At 53.3% G+C, this 20,350-nt stretch overlaps 1 protein-coding gene across 6 annotated transcripts in view; it reads left to right on the top strand.

The window, feature by feature from the left end:
* Positions 1 to 20,350, top strand: part of TFEB (transcription factor EB) — a 52,579-nt gene that overhangs the window by 14,565 nt on the left and 17,664 nt on the right. Inside the window, exons 1-2 of one of the 6 annotated variants that reach the window (XM_010369637.2) lie at positions 16,118 to 16,136; positions 16,301 to 16,406. The exons of 4 other annotated variants lie outside the window; for them this stretch is intronic. The gene's annotated coding sequence lies outside the window, so the exon portion shown is untranslated. Of the gene's footprint in view, positions 1 to 16,050; positions 16,407 to 20,350 lie in introns of those variants that run through there. One more of the 6 variants, XM_030928855.1, reaches the window with a different exon arrangement.

Genomic DNA, 20,350 nt, shown 5'->3' with positions numbered 1-20,350 from the left:
ATGCCATTATTAGGCACCTGTTGTAGAGAGGGCCACACGCCAGGCAGGGAGTTGGGCTGCACAGATATTTTTGGAGGGAGGTTTTTTGAATTGTGGATCAGGGCCACTAACTGGATCCTAATTCAGCCATGAAATCAGTATTAGTGGGTCTCCATGAATATATTTTTTTTTAATGAAAAAGAAGAGACTAGAAAATATTCACATGTATTGCTCAGTATCAGTAAGCATTGTTGTGTAGAACACGTTTCGTGTGTGTGTGTGTTTGTGTGTGTGTGTATGTGTGCCTAGTGTCAAATAAAGTATATTTTTCTGTGAGTCATGGTCCAAAACTTTGGTGCCACCGCATCAGAGATTCTGTCCCTCCTGTGCCATGTTTATGGAGTACCTACTGAGTATAAGACGCAGCAGCAATACTATGGCCAGGGTGCCTCAGCAAACCTCATGGTCTCACTGGAGAATCAGGGCCCAGTTCTTAGCAAGGTGGCTACCAAGCCTGTGGGTCAGCAGAGGAGGGAGCCGAGTGGTAAGAGAGGGATTCCTGGGTGGTGACCCTGTGTCAGGTGGGGACGATGAGAGGAGGTGGGGTGAATGGTTGGCCTGGGTCCTGGGGGCTGGGGGTTGGAGAGCTACCTGGAAAGGTGGGAGGCTGCCGTCAGTGGAAGCCTGCAGGGCCAGGCCTGGTAGAAGCTGCTCTCTGGAGCAGGGGGTTGGGTGGAGGTTGTCTGGGGGCTCAGGATTATTCAAGAGCATTACATTTATTGTGCACTTTATATCTATGATCATTACATTGTAATATATAATGGAATAATTATATATGGGTGAGGGATGTGCCAGTCTCCCTGGCTGGGGTGGGGTGGGGTAGAGAAGGACTTGGCCTTACTGATGCCCCCTTCCCCAGCTTGCAGGATCTATAGTCACTATGGATGAGACCTATGTGGGCCTGGCCTGCATCCTGGCTCTCAGCTTGAGCCCTGTCCAGAAGCCAGAAGACTTCCCACAATTTAGATCCCTCCCCTGGCAAGTGCTTGGCCTAGTCAGGGCCTCAGTTTCTCCATCTGTAAAGGAGGCACACTGTCCCCTGAGCAGCCAGCCTCCTGGGTGGTGATGCCCATCTTGTGGATGAACCAGCTGCAGGAAGTATGGAGAGCTCTCGGTGGGTTATGATTGTTGTCTTTAAGGCTAGAAGAATTGGGGAAAGTCATGAGGACATCAGCTGCCTGTCTGGAGAGCCCCTGGCCTCCCTACCCTGTGACCTAGGGCAGTGGGAGGAGAAGCCTGTGACCCATGGCAGGCTAGGGATATCCCCAGCTTTGAGTGCAGGCAGCCCAGTAGGGGCCTCAGAGGATGAGACTGAGCTCTGGCCTAATCTGGGAACCCCCAACCTCTAAAGCTCCACTCATCCTTGAGTACCCTAGGAGTCCCAGCTTGAGGGACTCTGGTGGCAGGTGGAGAGGCAGTAACCCAGGACTGACTGGCAGGGGCCAGTTTCCAGGAGGCTGTGGGTGGCTTCCAACCCACTGAGCACAGAGCCCAGAGGCTCAGGCATGAGCTCCCACAGTAGAATGTGGTGTTTAATGACAGGTCACATATATTGGCACTCCTGTGTGCCAGCGCTGTGCTAAGCACTTTTATATATTTGCAAACTTTATACAATAATCAAATGCAGGTCTTTTTATTATCCCGTTTTACAGATGAGGAAACTGAGGCCCAGAGAGGTTAAATCTCTCTCCCAAGGTTACCTAGCTAGTAAGTGAGAGAGCTGGCCTGAGGGCCTGAGTTCTGGATTCAGGATACCAGAGTTCAAATCTGGGTAGTGCCGCTTTCTAGCTGTGGGTCCTCAAACAGTGACTGAATCTCTCTGACCATTGGTTTCTTCCTCTGTGCCTTCCTCAAAGGGTTGTTGTGAGAGCTGTGTGAGGTAATGACTGAGGAGTATGTAGTACACAATAAGGGCTGAATAAATGGGACCTGCTTCATGACCTCTCCTGCATGCCAGTAACTGCCGTGTGACCCTGGGCCGGGTGTCTGGCCTTCTAGGTCTCAGTCTCCTCAGTTGTGTGACACAGGGTACTGACCCCTTCCTTGATCCTCTCAATAGCGTTGTTGAGGATGTTGGGTGGGTCCTGAAGGAGACCTTCAGTGAAATACAAGTGCTAGACCAGCGGTCCCCAACCTTTTTGGCACCAGGGACTGGTTTCATGGAAGACAGTTTTTCCATGGATGAACAACAGGGGAGGGTTTCAGGATGATTCGAGAGCATTACGTTTATTGTGCACTTTATTTCTATTATTATTACATTGTAATATATGATGAAATAATTATACAACTCACCATAATGTAGAATCAGTGGGAGCCCTGAACTTGTTTTCCTGCCACTAGATGATCCCATCTGGGGGTGACGGGAGACAGTGACAGGTCATCAGGCATTAGATTCTCCTAAGGAGCATGCAACCTAGATCCCTCATATGCACAGTGCACAACAGGGTTTGCGCTGCTATGAGAATCCAGTGCCACCGCTGATCTAACAGGAGGTGGAGCTCAAGTGGTAATGTGAGTGACAGGGAGTGGCTGCAAATACAGATGAAACTTCGCTCACCTGCCTGCCTGCCCGCCACTCACCTCCTGCTGTGTGGTCTGGTTCCTAACAGGCCGTGGATTAGTATGGGTCTGTGGCCTGGGGATTGGGGACCCCTGTGCTCCAGAGCTCTCAGGAATTCTTTAGGGTTTGCAGCTAACCGCAGGTCCCGACGGATTGTGTTTGGGCCTGCTTCAGGCTTTCATGTTTCCTGTTGGCCCCTGCAGGCATTTCAGTTGGTGGCTCCACATCTATTCCAGGGTTTCCCAAGATGTTTTCTGTGGAAAGGTTTAGAGGTCAAGCAGGCACAGGAGATTGTAAGTCAAAGGGAAAAAAAAAAGAAAAATAGGGGTTGGGGGAAGGGGGAGATGCTAGTCAATGGGTACAAAACCTCAATTAAACAGGGGGAATAAGTTGTTTTCCTTGAGATGTATTATGCGGCATGGTGAATATAGTAAGTAATAATGTATTGTGTATTTCAAAATCATTTAAGAGTTAATTTTAAATGTTCTTGGCTGGGTGTGGTGGCTCATGCTTATAATACCAACACTTTGGGAGACCGAGGCAGGAGACTTGCTTGAGCCCAGGAGTTCGAGACCAACCTGGGCAACATGATGAAACCTGTTTCTACAAACAAAAAAATACAAAAATTAGCCAGGTGTGATGATGCATGCTTGTAGTTCCAGCTATGGGAGAGGCTGAGGTGGGAGGATCAATTGAACCTGGGAGGTTGAAGCTGCAGTGAGCTGTGATCATGCCATTGCACTCTAGCCTGGGTGACATAGCGAGACCCTATCTCCAAAAAAAAAAAAAAAAAACACACACACACACAGAAAACCCAAAACAAAAATTCAAATGTTCTTACCACCCAAAATGACAAGAATTTGAGGTGATGTATATGTTAATTAACTTGATTTAATTATTCCACATGGTGCACATAAATCATAGCATCACCTTGTACTCCATAAATACATGCAACTACACAAAACCCCAAATGGGTTTCTTTGCTGTAGGACTTGTCAGAACCTTTGATATGCTAATTTTTGTTGTACATCTCCAATATGTGGTCATGGTATACTCTAGGGTATCTCAAAGGCCTGGTGTTTAAAGCCCCATTTTCCAGATAGAGAAACTAAGACCTGGAATGAAACTTAGGAAGGGATTTTCCCAGGTTATGCAGTTACCTGTAACAGAGTTAGGGCCAGACTCCTTGCTCCTGACTCCGTGGCCAGTGCTCTGCCCAGGATACCTCTTCCTCTTCCTCCTTCCTTTGTCCTCAGAGAAGTGTTGTGTGTGCTGCTGCTTCTTTCCTGAGGGCTCCTTACCTTTTTCTGGCCCCTCCCGCTGGCTTCCAGCATTAGAAGGTGTCTGTTTCCTTCTGGGCATTGCTATGAGATGGAGCTATGCCTAGTTTGTGGCTGCTGGGAGATCCTTCTCAGACTAATAGATGGCAATAAGGCTTCATCCCAGCTGCAGGGCCCCTAGCAAGTTAATTCCATTTCCTGAGCCTCATTCTCTTCAATTGTATAATGAAGCTCATTGTCTTGTCTGTCTTCTGGAGTTTTTGAGAAGTTCAGCTCTGACATGAACGTGCTCTATAATTTTCAGTTCATATGCAGATATGGGATCCATGAGTCTGACAGTTTTTATAATTTCTGGAGGCAAAGAGGACATGGGAAAAGGAGGCCCTGGCTGTGGGAGCTAAGTTCTGATCCCTTCCCCTGGCCACAGTTGGGGTCTGCCCTTCAGTGTACTGCTGCTCCTCTCTGCTCTCAGTTCCCCTGAGCATGTCTGAGGTGGGTCAGTCTAGCTGACTCGAGGGACCCACGTCCCAGGTGAGATGTGAAATGAAGCACGAATTTCAAGCTGGGGGCCTGTTTTCCTAGCTTCCTGCTGGGAGTTGGTGTTAGAGTGGGGAAACAACTCAAGTGACTTGGCGCCTCAGTACAGCTGTACCTGGAGCAGGGAGTCCCCACCAGCTTCTGCTCAGTCCTTTGATGCCCCCGCCCTTCATGGGGGATGACCGGTCACCTGGTTTGTGATGTAGGGTGCATGTGGGCATGCCAGTGCCTCCATCAACACAGCAGTCAGGGTTGAAATGCTCCAGGTCCTCTGCTGGCTGTGGGGGACTCCGAGTGACGGGCCAGGGGGTAGGCCAGGCCGGGTTGGGAGGTGGGAGGAGGTGGTGGCTCCCTGGCAGACAGTGTCCTCTCCTGAAGGGCTGTTTGCCCAAGTTATTCTTAGCACAGATTCATTATGGAGTCTATTTTTAGCCCTGTTTCTAAGTGTTGCCAACATCTGGTGCAGCCAGCACTGAAGGGGGTGGGGGTGGTAGGGGTTACTCCTTTGGACATTTCTGGGGACTGGAGCCTCTGGCAGGAGAGTAAGGACAGAGTCTTCTACTTCCTGCACCTGCCACAGCTTGAAGCTGGGCATGCAGTAGGTGTCCTATTCATGCTTGTGTGTTGATTGCTCTCCCAGCATCTCATCCTTCCAGCTCTAGCTCCTGTGAGTGGGTGGGAGAGGGGGTGGTGTTACCACACCTGGAAAGGATGAGCTGAAAGTGCTCCTCAGATAGGCTTTCCACATCCACCCCTCGGGGTCCAGTTGGCCTCTGACCCCTGCAGAGAGGCCTCACAGGAGGGAGGCAAGCCCCAAACTAGGGTGCTTGTGACAGCTACCACTGAAGGAGGAGCCAGCAGACATTATCAGGGAGGGGGTGTAGCACTGGGGTGAGACTGCCTGGGATTGAATCCTAACTTGGCTATTTCCTAGCTGTGTAAACTAGGGCAACTCATCAACCTCTGTATGCCTCAGTTTCCTCCTCTGTGAGATGGAGATGGGAGCATAGTGTTGTGGGTTTAAGTAAGATCATACTGTATGAACTGCCTAAGTGGAAAGTGCTGTATAATAGAGAGGTGGTGGTATTAGTAGCAGTGGTAGTGCTATATTACTGAGAAGCTCTGTATGTGACGTCCTGTTGGGGTGAGTTGGGTAGGAGACTTAGCGCTTTTCTTTGATGAGATGAGGCTTGCAGTGGGGCTCAGAGGAAGTGGTTATAGCCAGGCATCATGACGGTGGTGATGTCTGCAAGAGCTGTGTGTTGGGTTGGAATGTGGGCTTTGCCACTCACAGGTTGGGTGACCTTGGATGAATCACTTAATCTTTCTGAACGCCCATTTCTTTATGTACAAGAAAGAGATGATAATGCCTGGGCCATAGGCATGATGTACGTGGAGCATTTTGCCCTGTACTGGGAGCGTGGGAGGACCTGAATCCATGATTTTTTTTTTTTTGTCTTAATTGAGACAGAGTCTCACTCTGTCGCCCAGGCTGGAGTGCAGAGGCATGATCTTGGCTCACCGCAACCTCCACCTCCTGGGTTCAAGTGATTCTCCTGCCTCAGCCTCCCGAGTAGCTGGCATTACAGGCATGCGCCACCACACCCGGCTAATTTTTGTATTTTTAGTAGAGATGGGATTTCACCTTATTGGTCAAGCTGGTCTCGAACTGCTGACCTCAGGTGATCCACCCACCTCAGCCTCCCATAGTGCTGGGATGACAGGCGTGAACCACTGCGCCTGGCCCATGAGAATTTTTTGGGAGTGGGGGTGTTGCTGTGTCCCTTTCCCATGTGCAGGATGGGGTCCTGTTGTCTTGAGAGTCTTGGGGAACAGCTTGGCCTGCAAGTCGGGAGGGCCAGGGCTGTGGTCCTAGCTCTCCCTGAGCTGTGTGGTCCACACACACTCCCTGCTTCCTCCAGGCTTCTGCAATGTGGAGAGGCCAGAGAAAACTGTGGTTTTCAGATTCTTCCTCACAATCCCAGAAGGTGCCTTGTATACTGTCTGGGAGCGTGGGGGAGGCCCTGGTTGGAGGCCAGGTGGGGTGATCCTCCCCACTCCCCATGCTGCTTTCCTGCTCCTCATACTGACTCCAGGTGCTCCATGGAGCTGCTTCATCCTCATGTTTTACGTATCAAGGGTCCAGGCCGACTTTGTCTGAAAATGGGAGTTCTGCTGCTAAAATCAACCTGGGACTTTCTGGTAGGTGACTCCCAGGCTCCTTGTTGTCTGACGTTTTGTGCCCTCTGACTTGGCATGGACTCCCAACCTGTATATCAGGGTCTGGAGTGCTGTGGTCACTGGATTCCCTGAGGGCTGGAGTCCCTCAGGGTGTGGAGCACAGAGGAGGCTGCCTCCAGGGCCTCTCTGGGGCTGGGCTGCCACTCAAGGGTAGAGCTTCCAGTGCTGCCCCAGTCTCCCTGCACCCTTAGGATGGGGGTCCCCTGAAGATGATAGTCCATCTCAGAAGCAGTGTCTCACAGGAGGGAGGGGTGATATGGGCAGAAAGGCCCTGCCACAGTGCTGGCATGTAGTAAGTGCTCAAGAAATATTTGAAATGAATGAATGAAATGGTACCAGCAAGGCTGCACCTCTGATGTAGTGGTGAAACTTCCCCTGCCTCCCTTTTCTTCCTTCTCACCCCTGCTCCCTCTTCCCCATCCTCTGCTTTGTCTGACCAGCCTTAAGCTACCCCAGCCTGGGTTCCAGATTCAGCCTTATTCATAATCTAGAACAAAGACACTTCCCCAATGTAAGTTACAGTTTGTTCATCTGGAAAATAAGCACAATATGCTCAGGTTCTGAAGGCCCTTTGGTTCTCACCGTCTCTTTGCTCAGGGCATGGGGGTGATTTCTCAGGGTAGGGGTGGTAGAATCATATGCATACGCACACACACGCACACGCGTACGCACACGCACACACGCGCACACACACGCACACGCACACACACAGGACTCAGTGCAGTGGTCTTGGCTGGGAAAGGTCCTTGCCTTCTGACCAGGAAGGAGCCCTCAGAGCTGAGGTGCTCCCAGACTCAGCACTGTTCGGGGCCTACAGGGTGTGGTGTGGCCCGCTCTAGCTCAGACTGGGGGGTTCCTGTGGGTGTCAGGGGATGGGTGGCCATTCAACTGTGTCCACTGGGCTGGGCCGCCACTGTGACTTTGTGTATGACCTTCAGGGAGTGAGGGGGCGTGCATCAGGGCGCCTATCTGTGTCGTTATGACTGGTCGTGAGGGAGGGTGCCACATGTCTAGCCAGCCAGGAAGCAGGGCCAGTTAGCTCCTGTTCCTGGGTGCCTCCTGGCTCTGGGGACAATAGAAAGTGATTCATGCAAAGGGGCCCTCCCTGTTTTGGCCACAACCTGAGGAGTAAGGTGGCCTGGCTGTCTGCCTTTCCCTGCTTCCCACCAGGTGCCCGAGTTCTCCCCTCCTTCCTCGCCTCAGACCCCGTTTCTCCCTGGGGGTAGGTGGCTGCCCTTCCCTGCAGCCTGACACCCTCTCAGAGACAAACAGAGGAGTGGGCTGCCCATGCCTATAGCTATAAGAGTGAGTCAGTGTAGGGACTAGAGGGCATGAAGTCCCTCTGCTTCCTGCAGCCTAGGCGGTCCCTGCACCAGAAGAAGTGGCCCGATGAGGCCTGGGCTGGGACGCTGTGGTCAGCACTGATACCAGCTGAGTGGCTTTCCAGCTTAAGAAGACCTGCCAGAGATGGGAGCGGACAAGCTCCAGCTGCCCACCACTCGCCTTGCCATCCTGGCTGCAGCCGGCTGGTGACTCATTCCCCTGGGGAGTGAGCCAGCTCCTCTCCTGGGGTACCCCAGCACCTTGGTGCAGGCTGGGTGGCCAGGAGTCCTGGGTGCTTCAGAAAACCTGTGCTGAGCCCAGGGCCCTGGTAAGCTGGGGAAGGAGGACTGAGGCCCTCTGTATGGGGTGGGGGTCGCAGCCAGACTTCTCTTGCTCCTTTTCCTGGCCCCCGCAGACTTCACCCTCCCTCTGGCCACAGAGGAGGCTGCAACCCCAGATTACGTAATGGGTCCAAAATGCCTGGCAAGCAAGCAGCCCAGCCAGCGGGTAGACTCAGGAGTCCCCATTCCCCAGTACCTGCCACCAGGGCAAGTTCCCATTCCCTTCCTGGGCTGGGTGGGAGAGTGGGTGGTGCTCGCTCACCCCTGGAAAGAGCTGCGCTGCCTGGGAAGGGGTGGGGAGGCTTTCTCCAGAGACATGAATTCTTGGCCTGACCCCAGATGCCAGCCTCCCCAGCTCCACTCCAGAGTAACGCTGGGTGCACACACAGCCCCATTGTGTGCCTGGGCCCCGTGCCTGCCCAGGGCCTGGCACTGGCTCTATCAACAGCCGTGGCTCCGTCAGCTCCTCAGCAGCCCCTGCCAGCGCTTGAGCCCTTGGGCCCCTGGTGAGGAGGAAGAGGGAGGACTAGTGATTAAGGGTATGAGTACTGGGTGGGGTACCAGGACCTTTTTGGATGCTATCAACTATGAGAGACAAGAGCAGGGAGACTTAGCCGCATTCCCCGAGGAGGAAACTGAGGCCCTGAGAGGCTTCAGTAACTTGCCCATGGCCTCATGGCTAGTGAGAGGCAGAGCTGGGGTTGGAGCCCAGAGCTGTGGCTGAGCCCCTTACTGTGCTCATCACCCAATCCCAGACCAGGACTCAGGAGAAGGCATGGTGCCCGCTTTCCACAGCCCCACTTTGGGGAGCCTCTTTCTGGAAAATACATGTCCTCAGGGTGGAAGAGGACCCTGCGACAGTAGGATTTGGAGTCCTGTGTGCTTGTGAGAAGCATGGGGGTTCATTTTCAAGGATGGTGCTGGTGGCCACACAGGCAGAGTAGGTTTCCAGAGCTGGAGGACAGGCTCTGTGCCTCAGTTTCCCTGCTCTACCCACACTGTACATCCACTGTGCCTTCTGGGAGGGGATAGGAATATTGAGGTGAGGTATGGCCAGGGCTAGGGACTAGACCCCCACTCCTGAGCTCTACAGGCTGGTGTGAAGCCCCCTTCACCAACCCAGAACCCCACTCAATGCCTCTTGATGCTTCTGTTCTAAGTTGGGTCTGAGTCGCCCACCTCCTCAGCTTTCCCAGCCTGAAGAGGCCTCTGAGCTGGGTGAGCCTGCCAAGGGGGTAGCCCAGCTCAGTGCCATGAGGGCCCTGCCTCTGCCACAGGCCCATGTTCCACCACCCCCCTGCCAAGGTGAGGGTGCCCAGACATGACCCTTTTGGGGCCTGCCCTGTGTTTTACTTTCCAGGCTAGGCTTATTCACTCCAAGAGGCTTGATTCCCCTGGGGCTGGGGGGACCTCAAGGGCTCCTCTGTTCTCCAGTAGCCCACCCTTTTGTTCCCCTGTCTGTCCTGGGCATGAAGCCTGGCCCCCTCCTTCTACACCACCTCAGCCCCCTTAGCAAGGGATAGGGAATTCTGCAGTGACTGCAGGATTGTGAAATGCCGGGGCTGGACCTTGGGGACAGGCGGGGAAAGAGAGATGCTGGAAGGGGACACTGAGACCATGTCCCTTCATACCCCACGTGGGAGGTCTGTCTCCTCCATTCTGCTGGCGCCCATTTTCCTGCATGTATACCATTCCCACCCACCAGTCAGCATACCTTCACCCAAGGCCACAGCGGTGGGGATGTTGAGCCCAGAGGACCATGTCCGAGTGTCCTCTACCTGGGGCCTGTGTGGGAGAGGAGGAAACCAAGGGACAGCCCTCAAGGAGTTTACACTGCAGCTGAGGAAACCAGACAGGTGACTTCTTTGTACCTGTTTCTCATTTGTAAAATGAGTACAGTAGTATTTCCTACTTCCTAGTGTCATTGGGAAGGCCAAATGAGTTAATACATGATGAAGCTGAGGGCCTGGCACCGGCTCTATCATGACTTTAGAAGCCACCCTTGATAGATTGTTTTACAACTCAATACAAGTTTTAGTAGTATCCATAGTGGTAGAAGAAATACAATATATGATATCAGATAATGATGTTTTTTCCAAGCTGGATTGTAAGAATAGGGCAGGGGCTGTCTTATTCATCCTTGTATTCTTGTGTCAGACACAGAACCAGGCTTGGAACAGAGTAAGTCATTGTTCCCAAATGGTGATCAGAGGTGGGTGAAGTCAGGGTGTGCTGCCTGGAGGAGGAGGAGACCCTAGAGCAGGGCTTCCAGAGAGCAGAAGTTGGATAATCTGTGGGAGAGGAACTGGGGGAGGGTCTGGGGGCCCAGATTGGGTGGGGAGGTCCCCTTGGCTGCACCCAGTGCTTGTTTAAGGAGAGGGATCCTGCATGCTTTGGAGGCCCAACTAGAGCGGTTGGACTTTATCTGGTGGGCAGTGGAGAGCAATTGGGGGTGATGGAGCAGGAAAACAATCTTTCTATGTTGCTCAGTCAATTTAATTTTTTGTTTTGTTTTGTTTTGTTTTTGCGACGGAGTCTTGCTGTCTCCCAGGCTGGAGTGCAGTGGCGCGATTTCGGCTCACTGCAAGCTCCACCTCCCGGGTTCATGCCATTCTCCTGCCTCAGCCTCCCAAGTAGCTGGGACTACAGGCACCTGCCACCATGCCAGGCTAATTTTTTTTGTATTTTTAGTAGAGATGGGGTTTCACCATGTTAGCCAGGATGGTCTCGATCTCCTGACCTCGTGATCCGCCCACCTCAGCCTCCCAAAGTGCTGGGATTACAGGTGTGAGCCACCGCGCCCGGCCTATTTCATTTTGGTTTTGCTCCCTTGTTTTCTGAGGACTATTTTATTTCTTCATTTCTCCGAAGACAATAAATCCTCTCTGCTTTTCAGTCTCTTCTTTCTGATCTCTAGTCACCCCTGTCCCAAATCCCTGTGTTCTGTTCTTGGCTTCTTCTCCTTGGCCATCCTGGCCTGTTCTCCCTGTTGTGCTTTTGCCTGGCTTCCCCTTCCTTTACCTGATCCCTGACCCACCTTCTCTGGAATAGGAGTTGGGTGGAGTTCGACTTGCTGAGAGATGGGTACTGGCATGGTGTTACCACATGGTGGGAGCTGGCATGAAGACACCTGAGCCAGGAGGATATCTTCTATTCTGATGTAACCCTATACATCCTTCAGGGAATGACCCTGCCCCAGTTATGTGGCTAAGGCCCATTAGAAGGATCTTACTTTATATTTGTCAACCTGTTTAATGAAAATGTAGATTTCCAAAATAGATAAATTAGGAAGTGATGGGATCTTGTTTTCTTGTTTATAAATTTAGTGGAGGCCGGCACGGTGGCTCAAGCCTGTAATCCCAGCACTTTGGGAGGCCGAGACGGGCAGATCACGAGGTCAGGAGATCGAGACCATTCTGGCTAACACGGCAAAATCCCGTCTCTACTAAAAAATACAAAAAACTAGCCGGGCAAGGTGCCAGGCGCCTGTAGTACCGGCTACTCAGGAGGCTGAGGCAGGAGAATGGCGTAAACCCGGGAGGCAGAGCTTGCAGTGAGCTGAGATCCAGCCACTGCACCCCAGCCTGGGCGACAGAGCAAGACTCCGTCTCAAAAAACAAAATAAAATAAAATAAAAAATAAATTTAGTGGAAAGATCAGCACTTTGGGAGGCCGAGGCAGGAGAATCGCTTGAGGCCAGGAGTTCAAGACTAGCCTGGGCAACATAATGAGACCCCCATCTCTACAAAAAATAAAAACAATTAGTGGGGTGTATTGTCACACACCTGTGGTCTCAGCTACTTGGGAGGCTGAGGTGGGAGGATTGTTTGAGCCTGGGAAGGTGAAGCGGCAGTGAGATGTGATTGTGCCACTGCACTCCAGCCTGGATGACAGAGTGAGACCCTGTCTCAAAAATAAAAATAAAAAATAAATTTAATGGAAAGGAATATTAAACCAGATGGGAACAATGCAGACAACTAGTGCCTTTTTCATCTCCTTTTAAACATCCATCCATCCATCCATGCCTACATCTATCCATTATATCCACCTTTTCATCCATTATATCCATCCATCCATTCATCTACCCATTATTATATCCACCTTTTCATCTGTCCACCCATCCATTTATGCATGCATCCATTATATCCATCCATCCATCCATCCATCCATCCATCCACCCACCCACCATTATATCTATCTTTTCATGCGTCCACCCATCCATTTATGCATGCATCCATTATATCCATCCATCCATTATATACGTGCATCCATCAAGTATTTATTGAGCACCTATCCTGTGCCAGGTACTACATTAGATACTTTACGTTTAATCCCTACAGAAATTCTCCAGGATGGATATTGTCCTCATTTTACACATGAAGATACTGAGACCCTGGGAAATTAAGTAAGTTGATGACGGTCACACAGCTAGAAAGTGACAGATCTGGGATTCAGCTCAACTAGGTTCAAAGCACACTCTCTTAGTGTTTAATCAAATGGCCTCTCTTGGTGTCACCAGTGCCTAGTTCTAAGTGTGGAACATAACAGCTGTGTTATCGAATGAATGGGCATGCCAAGGTTCTGGAATGCTGGATCTCTATAGCTCTATCCTAGGAGCAGCCTAGGCGCAGAAGGCAATGCTGGGCTTCTAGTCCTGTTGGCATTTGCTACCAGCAACCTAATGTTGCCGTCACTACCCCCGGTATGGAGGTTTCTTCTCCACGCACCTTGCAACTCTGGCAAGTCCTGTTTTCTTCTCTCCACCTTCCCAGCTCTCCCTTTGAGGACTGAGTCTTACCTTCTGCCAAGTGGGGAAGTTCCAAGTACACATTTGATCATTGCATCCAGCTTGACCAGTCTCCCCAGTGACTGAGTCTTACACGCCTGCCTCTCTCCTTCCCTGTAGGGTGGGCCAGCTTGCATTACTCTGACCCTTTTATTGGCCCTTATTTCTAAGTTTTAGAGTTAGCTGTTCAATGTCAGGTCATAACTGCCTCCTCGGGGCCCATTGGCTGAGGCAAGGATGTGAGTGCAAACAGTTTATTTGCGAGGCTCCCCCAGGGAGCACCAGCGGTAGAGGAGGATTCGTGAGACAGGAAGGGAAGGAAGCGGATAAAATGTGTGCGAAGGAGCAAGGTGACTAGGCGCCTGAGGCTCGCTGCCATTGGAGGCCTCTGCAGAATATGCTTTAGAGTTCCCCAGTCACGTGATAGGGGTCTTTGACTAAGGGGTGCTGGGGAAGGGAGGGTGCTAACTTCATTGGCTCAGGCACCAATTCAGGTGCTGGTACCCGGAAGTCCTAAGGTGGGCACTTTTGACATCGTGAGGGCCCAGAGCATGTGACTAAGCCCTGATAGCTTTTGCCACCTCACCAAGCCCAGTCCTAGGGGTCTGCCACGCCCTCTTCCCACATCTCCCTTTCTATGTCCAAGAGGCTTCCCCAGGCATACTCTTCCCCAGTTGCCAGTTCCACGCTCACTGTGTTTCACAGATACTTAAGGAGCATCTACAAGGTGCCATGGACAAAAAAAGGAAGCTGTCAGGATGCCTCCAGGTGCTCACAGCAGAGGAAAGTGACCTGTGTGACTGAGACGCCTGCCATGTGCCAGACACTGGCTTGCCCTTCCCAGGCCTTGTGCAAGGCCAGCAACGCCCCTGTGTCATGGCATCCTCTCCTAGAGGGAGGTACAGACATGCTGGGGGCCACAGAGCCTAGAGCCATCTTCCACTTCCCTCCCAACTCTAGCATCCTGAGACTGTGATTGTAGTGGTTTTTCAGACTTCCTTTTCCTTTCTCTCACTGCCCCTGCCTCTTCCCCTAGCCCCATGGCTGCCACGTGGCTGCCTTTTAGTCAGCCGGGACCTGAGCCTCTTAGTAACCTCCCTCTGTGTCTCTGTCAAGAACAGAATGCAATTCAGGGACATTTTGGTGGGGGACTCATTTAGTGCAGTGGCATACCTGTTTGCCCTGGCACAGGCTCTGTCATGCCTACTTCCTGGAGAGGAGCCTTCTCCCCCTGGGCTCCACCTGTTCCCATCCCCAGACCTCCCAGCTTCAGGCTGCAGGTCTCATGTCCTACAGGGCTGAGGGAATAGGAAGAATTATAAGAGGGAAGTGGCGTGTAGGTAAGACCTTCTGGGGTGGGGGCTAGGGGAAGGGAAGGAGATGGGGATGGGGTAGGGGCTGCGCCTGGCAGTGTTCTCCCGCTGGAGACGTGGTCCCGGGCCACAGGCATGCGTGCCAAGTCACAGCCTCTCTGACTTCTTCCTCTAGCCGCCAGCCCCAGCCTTTCCCCTTGATGTTTCATTTCCAAACCAGGTTTGCTCTGGGTGCATGTGCTGGGGTGGCGGGGGCAGGGCTGTTTTTGCCTGTGCCATTCCCGACCCTGTGGGCAGGCCCAGCCATGGCAGCCCGAGTCTATCACCTCCCCACTCCGCCACTTGGATAGGAAGGTGGCTGCCCTTCCTCCAGGCAGGTGTGTTGTTGGGAGGAGAACAGAGAGGGTGGGTTCAGGCATTGGAAGGTGGGGTTTATGTCTCAGGTTTGAGCTCAAACATCTTGGGTCCAGGGAGAAGGTATAAGGCAGCCGCTGCCTGAGTCTCACCACTCTGGGGGAAAGAAGAGCAGCTCTGAGCCTTGGGGCTGGGCAGGCAGGAGGGCATGGAGCGTAGATGAGTGGAAGAGAATGATGAAGGGAGAGCGGACTTCCCAATGCTCCTCCCCCAACCCCACCACACGCAGAGTTCAAGGCACCTGACTCCTCGCTCTGTCCTGGTAAAGGCAAAGTGCTTCTTATGGTGTTTAAGGACAGGAAAAGGGCTGGAAGTGTGTGTGTGTGAATTTTGCTTCCTGTTTCTTTCATACCTGGGTGTGGGCGGGGAGGAGATGGGGGCAGGTGGGGGCAGCTCACTCACTCCATCCGGTGGTCGGGTAGCTTGGTGGGCTGTTGGAATGTTGCCGTAGGAGGCCATTTCTCCTCTGTCGGGAGGTGGTGGCTTCCAGATCAGGTCTCCTCTGGCTACCTGACAGAGATGGGGTGGGGATGCCAGCTGGAGCGCACATGACAGGGCAGGGGCAGAGCTGAGTTATGGGTCTAGGGCAGCTGACAGCATTTGGGAATCCTGGGGTAGGCCCAGGGCTGGGATAGGATTCAGGCACGGGAGCCCCCTGGACTTTGTGTCCCTGTTAGCTCTTCCCAGAAGCCCAGCTCTTGGGCAGTACAGGGGTAAGGGTGGTTGGGGGTGAGTGTAGGTGTGTGTTATGAGGGGAGGAGAGCCCCCACTGAGTTCCTGGGCCGCTGCCTGTGCTGTCTAGTGGCCTCTGCCAGCACTGGCTGCCCTGTCCTGCCCCCACCAGGCGTGACTCAGATCGAAAGCAGAAGCTGCCAGACACTGAGCAGGGTGAAGTGAGGCAGAACCAACTGTGCTATTTTGGAACCTGGTTAATTCCCCCTTCTGCCCCTGACCTCCCTGCTCTCAGGGCTCCCATACCTTCCTGCCGTCTGGCACTTTAGCTTACTCAAGGGGACAGTTGGGGCAGGCCTTGGTTTCCCCTGGCATGGATGTAGAGGGCCATGCTGAGGTCCCTCCTTGCTAGGCCCCTCTCCCTGGCCAGAGGTGCTGGATTCTGGGGACCGGCACTCTGGGGTCGGGGAGGAAGAGCGCCCTCTTCTGGTGGGAACTCGTGGGCAGGGAGGCCCTGGCGAGATGACGGTCACCAGGCCTGGCACCCACTTTCCCCCTGCCCATCTTTGGCCGCTCTCAGGCCAGCTGTCAGCTGCCTCTCCCAGGGGTGTGAACTGACGAGAGCTTCAGGTGGGAGCCTCTCCCGGCAGTGAATCTGAGGGTTGGGAGGGATTTCCGGACCCAGAGGGAAGATATTTTGGGGCTGAGGGCCTTTCCAGAACCCGTGAAATCACACACTCTGCTGCGGCCAGACTGACCCTCCCTAGTTGATGGTTCTTTTTTGGACATCCTAGGCCTGCTTGGGGTTCTGGCCCCACGATTTAGGGTCTCTTTGGAGCCCATCTGAGCCTGGGGGGCCCTGTGATGGTGGAAGAGGTCCAGCCTGCGGTGGTGAAAGAGGTCAGTGGGTGTGTGTTTCTGAGCTGAAAATGGGTGTGGAGTTGAGAGCTGTCACCTCTTCATGGATAGGGTGGATGAGGGTCCCTGGCCCTTAGAAGCTGTGTGGTTGGGGAGAGGATGGGCTTTACAGATGTCCCGTGTGAGTGTGCATGGGAGTGGGCACAGGCCTGCGGTACGGCTGCCTCTCAGGGAACCCTGAGGTCAGAGCTCCACTCTGCTGATTACCCCCCAGCAACCTGGTGAGGAAGATGTTGGTGTACTGGGGGAGAGGGGGAGTCAGCAGGCAGGTGACCAATTAAAATTTGGGTCCTTGCCAACCTCAGGTGAGCAGGACTTAGGTTTCTCATTGCTCAGAGGGAGCTGGGGTTTAGGCAGGTGGGAGGCAAAGGCAGAGCCCTGTAGAGGAGACAGTGGGCTCCTAGACCTGCTGTGGGAGCCTCCCCACTCCCAGGCCTCCTGTGGAGCACACAGGCCCAGGCACACACTATCCCAAGGTTGTCTGCTCTCTTCTGGAGTCGCTCGTTGGGCAGACAGGCAAGTCCTGGTGCAGTGTGTGTGTGATGGTGAGTGTGTATGTGTGGACAGTGGTTTGTGTATAAGAGGTGGCGTGTGCATGAATGAGAGTGTCTCATATGGTTTGTCTGGGCTGCTTTTACTGGTAACCATCTCAGCTTTGAAGCTGTTTCCCCATAGACCTGGATTATTTTCCCTTCCTGCACGGGCCAGAGGCCCAGCACTGAGTGAGCCAGAGCCCACCTGCAACCTTGCATTCTGGCCTCCGCCTTGGCTCTTGGGCCTGAGAATCAGCCTGCTCAATGTCCCTGCGGGGCTCAGAAGGGCCCTGCCTGTCCTTTAAAATAGCTCTGTGCTTCCACCAGGGGCCTGTGCTTCCCTACTGTGTCCTCCCACCCACCACCAATTTTCATGCTTGGAACCAGGGAACTAAGTCCCCAGAAGACAACAAGTAAAGTTTCTTTAAGTGTGCCCACGTGTCTCCCAGGGCAGTTTGTTAAAATGCAGATTCTGACTCCGTGGGTCTGGGTGACGCCCGAGAGTCTGTTTCTAACCAGCAAACAGGACATGTGATGCCTTAAGAGGCCCTCTCCCATCTAAGGCCCTCACCGTCCAGCCAGATGGTCGGTGGTCACCCAGGCAGGGAGCTAGTACTCACAGACCACCTCCAAGGTGCTAGGCACATCATATACTTCAGTTCCATTTACCCCCTCACTGACTCTGAGGAAGGTGGCATTACTGCCATCCCGTTGTACAGATGGGGAAACTGAGGCTCTGAGAGGTTAAGCACCTGCCCCAGTCACAAAGCTGACAAATGGCAAAGCCAGATTTGAATTCTGGTCTATCAGGGTCCAGAGCATATTCATGATCCACTAAGCCCGGCTGTCTTCCAGAGGGTGGACTTGGGACAGATGATACGGTGGGGGTGGAGGCAGGGGAACTGAGGCTCTGTTGGGGAACTGTAAGGGTAGTCCTGGGTGGTTTTAGGTGGAAAGGATGTCTTGAGGGGAAGGAGGGTTGAATGGGAGTAGTTCTAGAGGAAACAAGAGCTGAAGGGAGGCTGACGTCCTGCCCCCACCTACTTAGCCAAGGGCCCCTTCACTAATGGGCTCAAGACCCCCTACCTGCCTCCCCTGGCACTTTCCAGACAGACTCTCCACAGGGGCACCCAGCACACTGTGGGGAGACCAGGTGCCCCAGTTCCGCTCCTACCAACTGTGTGACCTTGGGCAAGTTTTCAGCCCCCTCTGTAAAACAGGGATTTGTGAACACCTCCATCATGGTGGATGGAGCTGTTGTGAGGATTAAATCAGTAACACATATCAACGCAGAACAGCGCCTGGTGCAGAGCAAGCACTCAGTGTGCACAGTACTAATGCCTCTTGGTTTGCACCTGAGAGAAAACAGGCCACCTTCTGTGAATTTAATGCAGTTGTCCATGCTCATCGGTGTTTGTGTCCTTTCTGCCCCATTCCTCTCCCCAGTGTCTTCTTCTGTTTAGGAAGACCTGGCTACTTCATTTGTACACTGGTCATTTCCAAAGTACTCAGAAGCAGGTTCGACGCTTAAAAACAAAGCCAGGGAGTCGTTCTTTACAGCAGACCAGCCACAGGGAGGCTGGGGCGGCTGGGGCCAGGCTGGGGCGGCAGGTGATGAAGGAGCAGGGGCAGGAGCCAGGCACTGGTGGGGTCAGAGTGCTCTGAGGACTCTGGGCCTGGGGCAGGGAGGACTGAGGCAGGGGTGGCTTAGGTACTGGGACCCTGAGAGCCATTATTAGCCAACTCAGGATAGATGCAGGGAGTCCTGGGCCTGTGACTGGGTTTGGGACCAGGAGCCAGAAGCTGGTCTGCGTGCCCGCTGTGTGCCTGGCTGTGCTCATTGTGCCTGCGTCTTCTCACACTTGGAGTCAACGAGCCTTCCCTGCCCTCAGCAACTGGCAGCTAGCAGAAGACGCTGGAGTGTGGATTCTTTTCTCCTGAGGAGATGGAAAAGCAAAGACTGGATCCTAAGGCTGCCATGGCTCTGGAGAGGGAGCTCCCGAATGCCAGGGCAGCCAGCACATGGGACAGTGAAACTGGTGCCTGGCTCTTCCCCTCCCAGCCCCACAGGCCGATCCCACCAGACCAGCCCTGCACACATCCATGCTGCCAGAACCATCAACACACCAGGCAGACGGCTGGGAGCCTATGAGAGGTCCCACACATCCTCTGCACGTTATTTGTGAGGGCCTTGAGGCCCAGAGAGAGGGACAGGACTTGCTCAAGGTCACGCAGCTGGGTGGTACATACCGATGCAGGTCTTCCAGTCCCACTCTGGCCTTAGGTAGGCTTTTGTGCTGGGCCCGTGGGGGCTGAGGGAGCCCTTGCAAAACAGACTCATCTCAAAGAGTCAGAGCTTGTGGGCCCCAAATCTACAATGGCATGAACTGGCCAATCAGATAGAGTCTTAGGCCTCATCTTCCCTGGGGAGGGACCTCATTGGCCACATAGGCTGACCTAGCATCCGTGAAAACTTAGCTGATCTTCCCTGCAGGGGATGTGAGCAGGTTCGCTGGGGTGGGTCAGCGGGTACCTGGGGCAAGTGGAGTTTCAGTCTCTAAGCCCCTCTCTCACCCTCAGGCCCCTTTCCTGTCCTAGGAGCCATCTATGGCTGAGCCCCACTACTCCCCCAACCCTTACCACCCTTACTTCACTATGATCTGGTGCCAGATCTCTGATCCCTGGAATCACATTTCTGTCTGACCAACTTCATATAGCCTCCCCTTCCGCCCCCGCCGACCCAGGCCCTCGGGTGGACTAACGTCTCAGTGAGATTCAGATTTGTCACCCTCTGAGCCTCCTGGGCATGAATGTCTTGGCTATTTAGCAAAAAAAGTATCTGTGGGTGGGGTCTGGGAGGGCTGGGGAGCATGCAGGCTTCTCTGGGGAACCTCTGTAGGATTTGCTGAGGGTGACATGGAATTGGGGGGGCAAGGCTGGGAGTGCAGGGGACAGCAAGCCATCTACATGGGGAGACCTTTCCTATGGGCCCCAGTTTTCCTCTCCTTTGCTGGAGCTGGTGGTGTTCACATACCTGAGAGACCTGGGCTTGAATTCCCACTTCACTGTGTTCTTGCAGTGTGACCTCTGACAAGCTGCTTAACCTTTCTTTTCCTTTTCTTTTCTTTTTTTTTTTTTTTTTTGAGGCGGAGTCTCGCTCTGTTGCCCAGGCTAGAGTGCAGTGGCTTGATCTCAGCTCACTGTAACCTCCGCCTCCTGAGTTCAAGCCATTCTCCTGCCTCAGCCTCCCGAGTAGCTGGGACTACAGGCGTGTGCTACCACTCCCAGCTAATTTTTGTATTTTTGGTAGAGATGGGGTTTCGCCATGCTGGCCAGGCTGGTCTCAAACTCCTGACCTCAAGTGATCCGCCCACCTCAGCTTCCCAAAGTGCT

Source organism: Rhinopithecus roxellana, chromosome 4, assembly GCF_007565055.1.
Source record: "Rhinopithecus roxellana isolate Shanxi Qingling chromosome 4, ASM756505v1, whole genome shotgun sequence".
Lineage (NCBI taxonomy): Eukaryota > Metazoa > Chordata > Mammalia > Primates > Cercopithecidae > Rhinopithecus > Rhinopithecus roxellana.
Note: the sequence above shows the minus strand (reverse complement) of the source record. Positions and strands in the feature narration are given on the sequence as shown.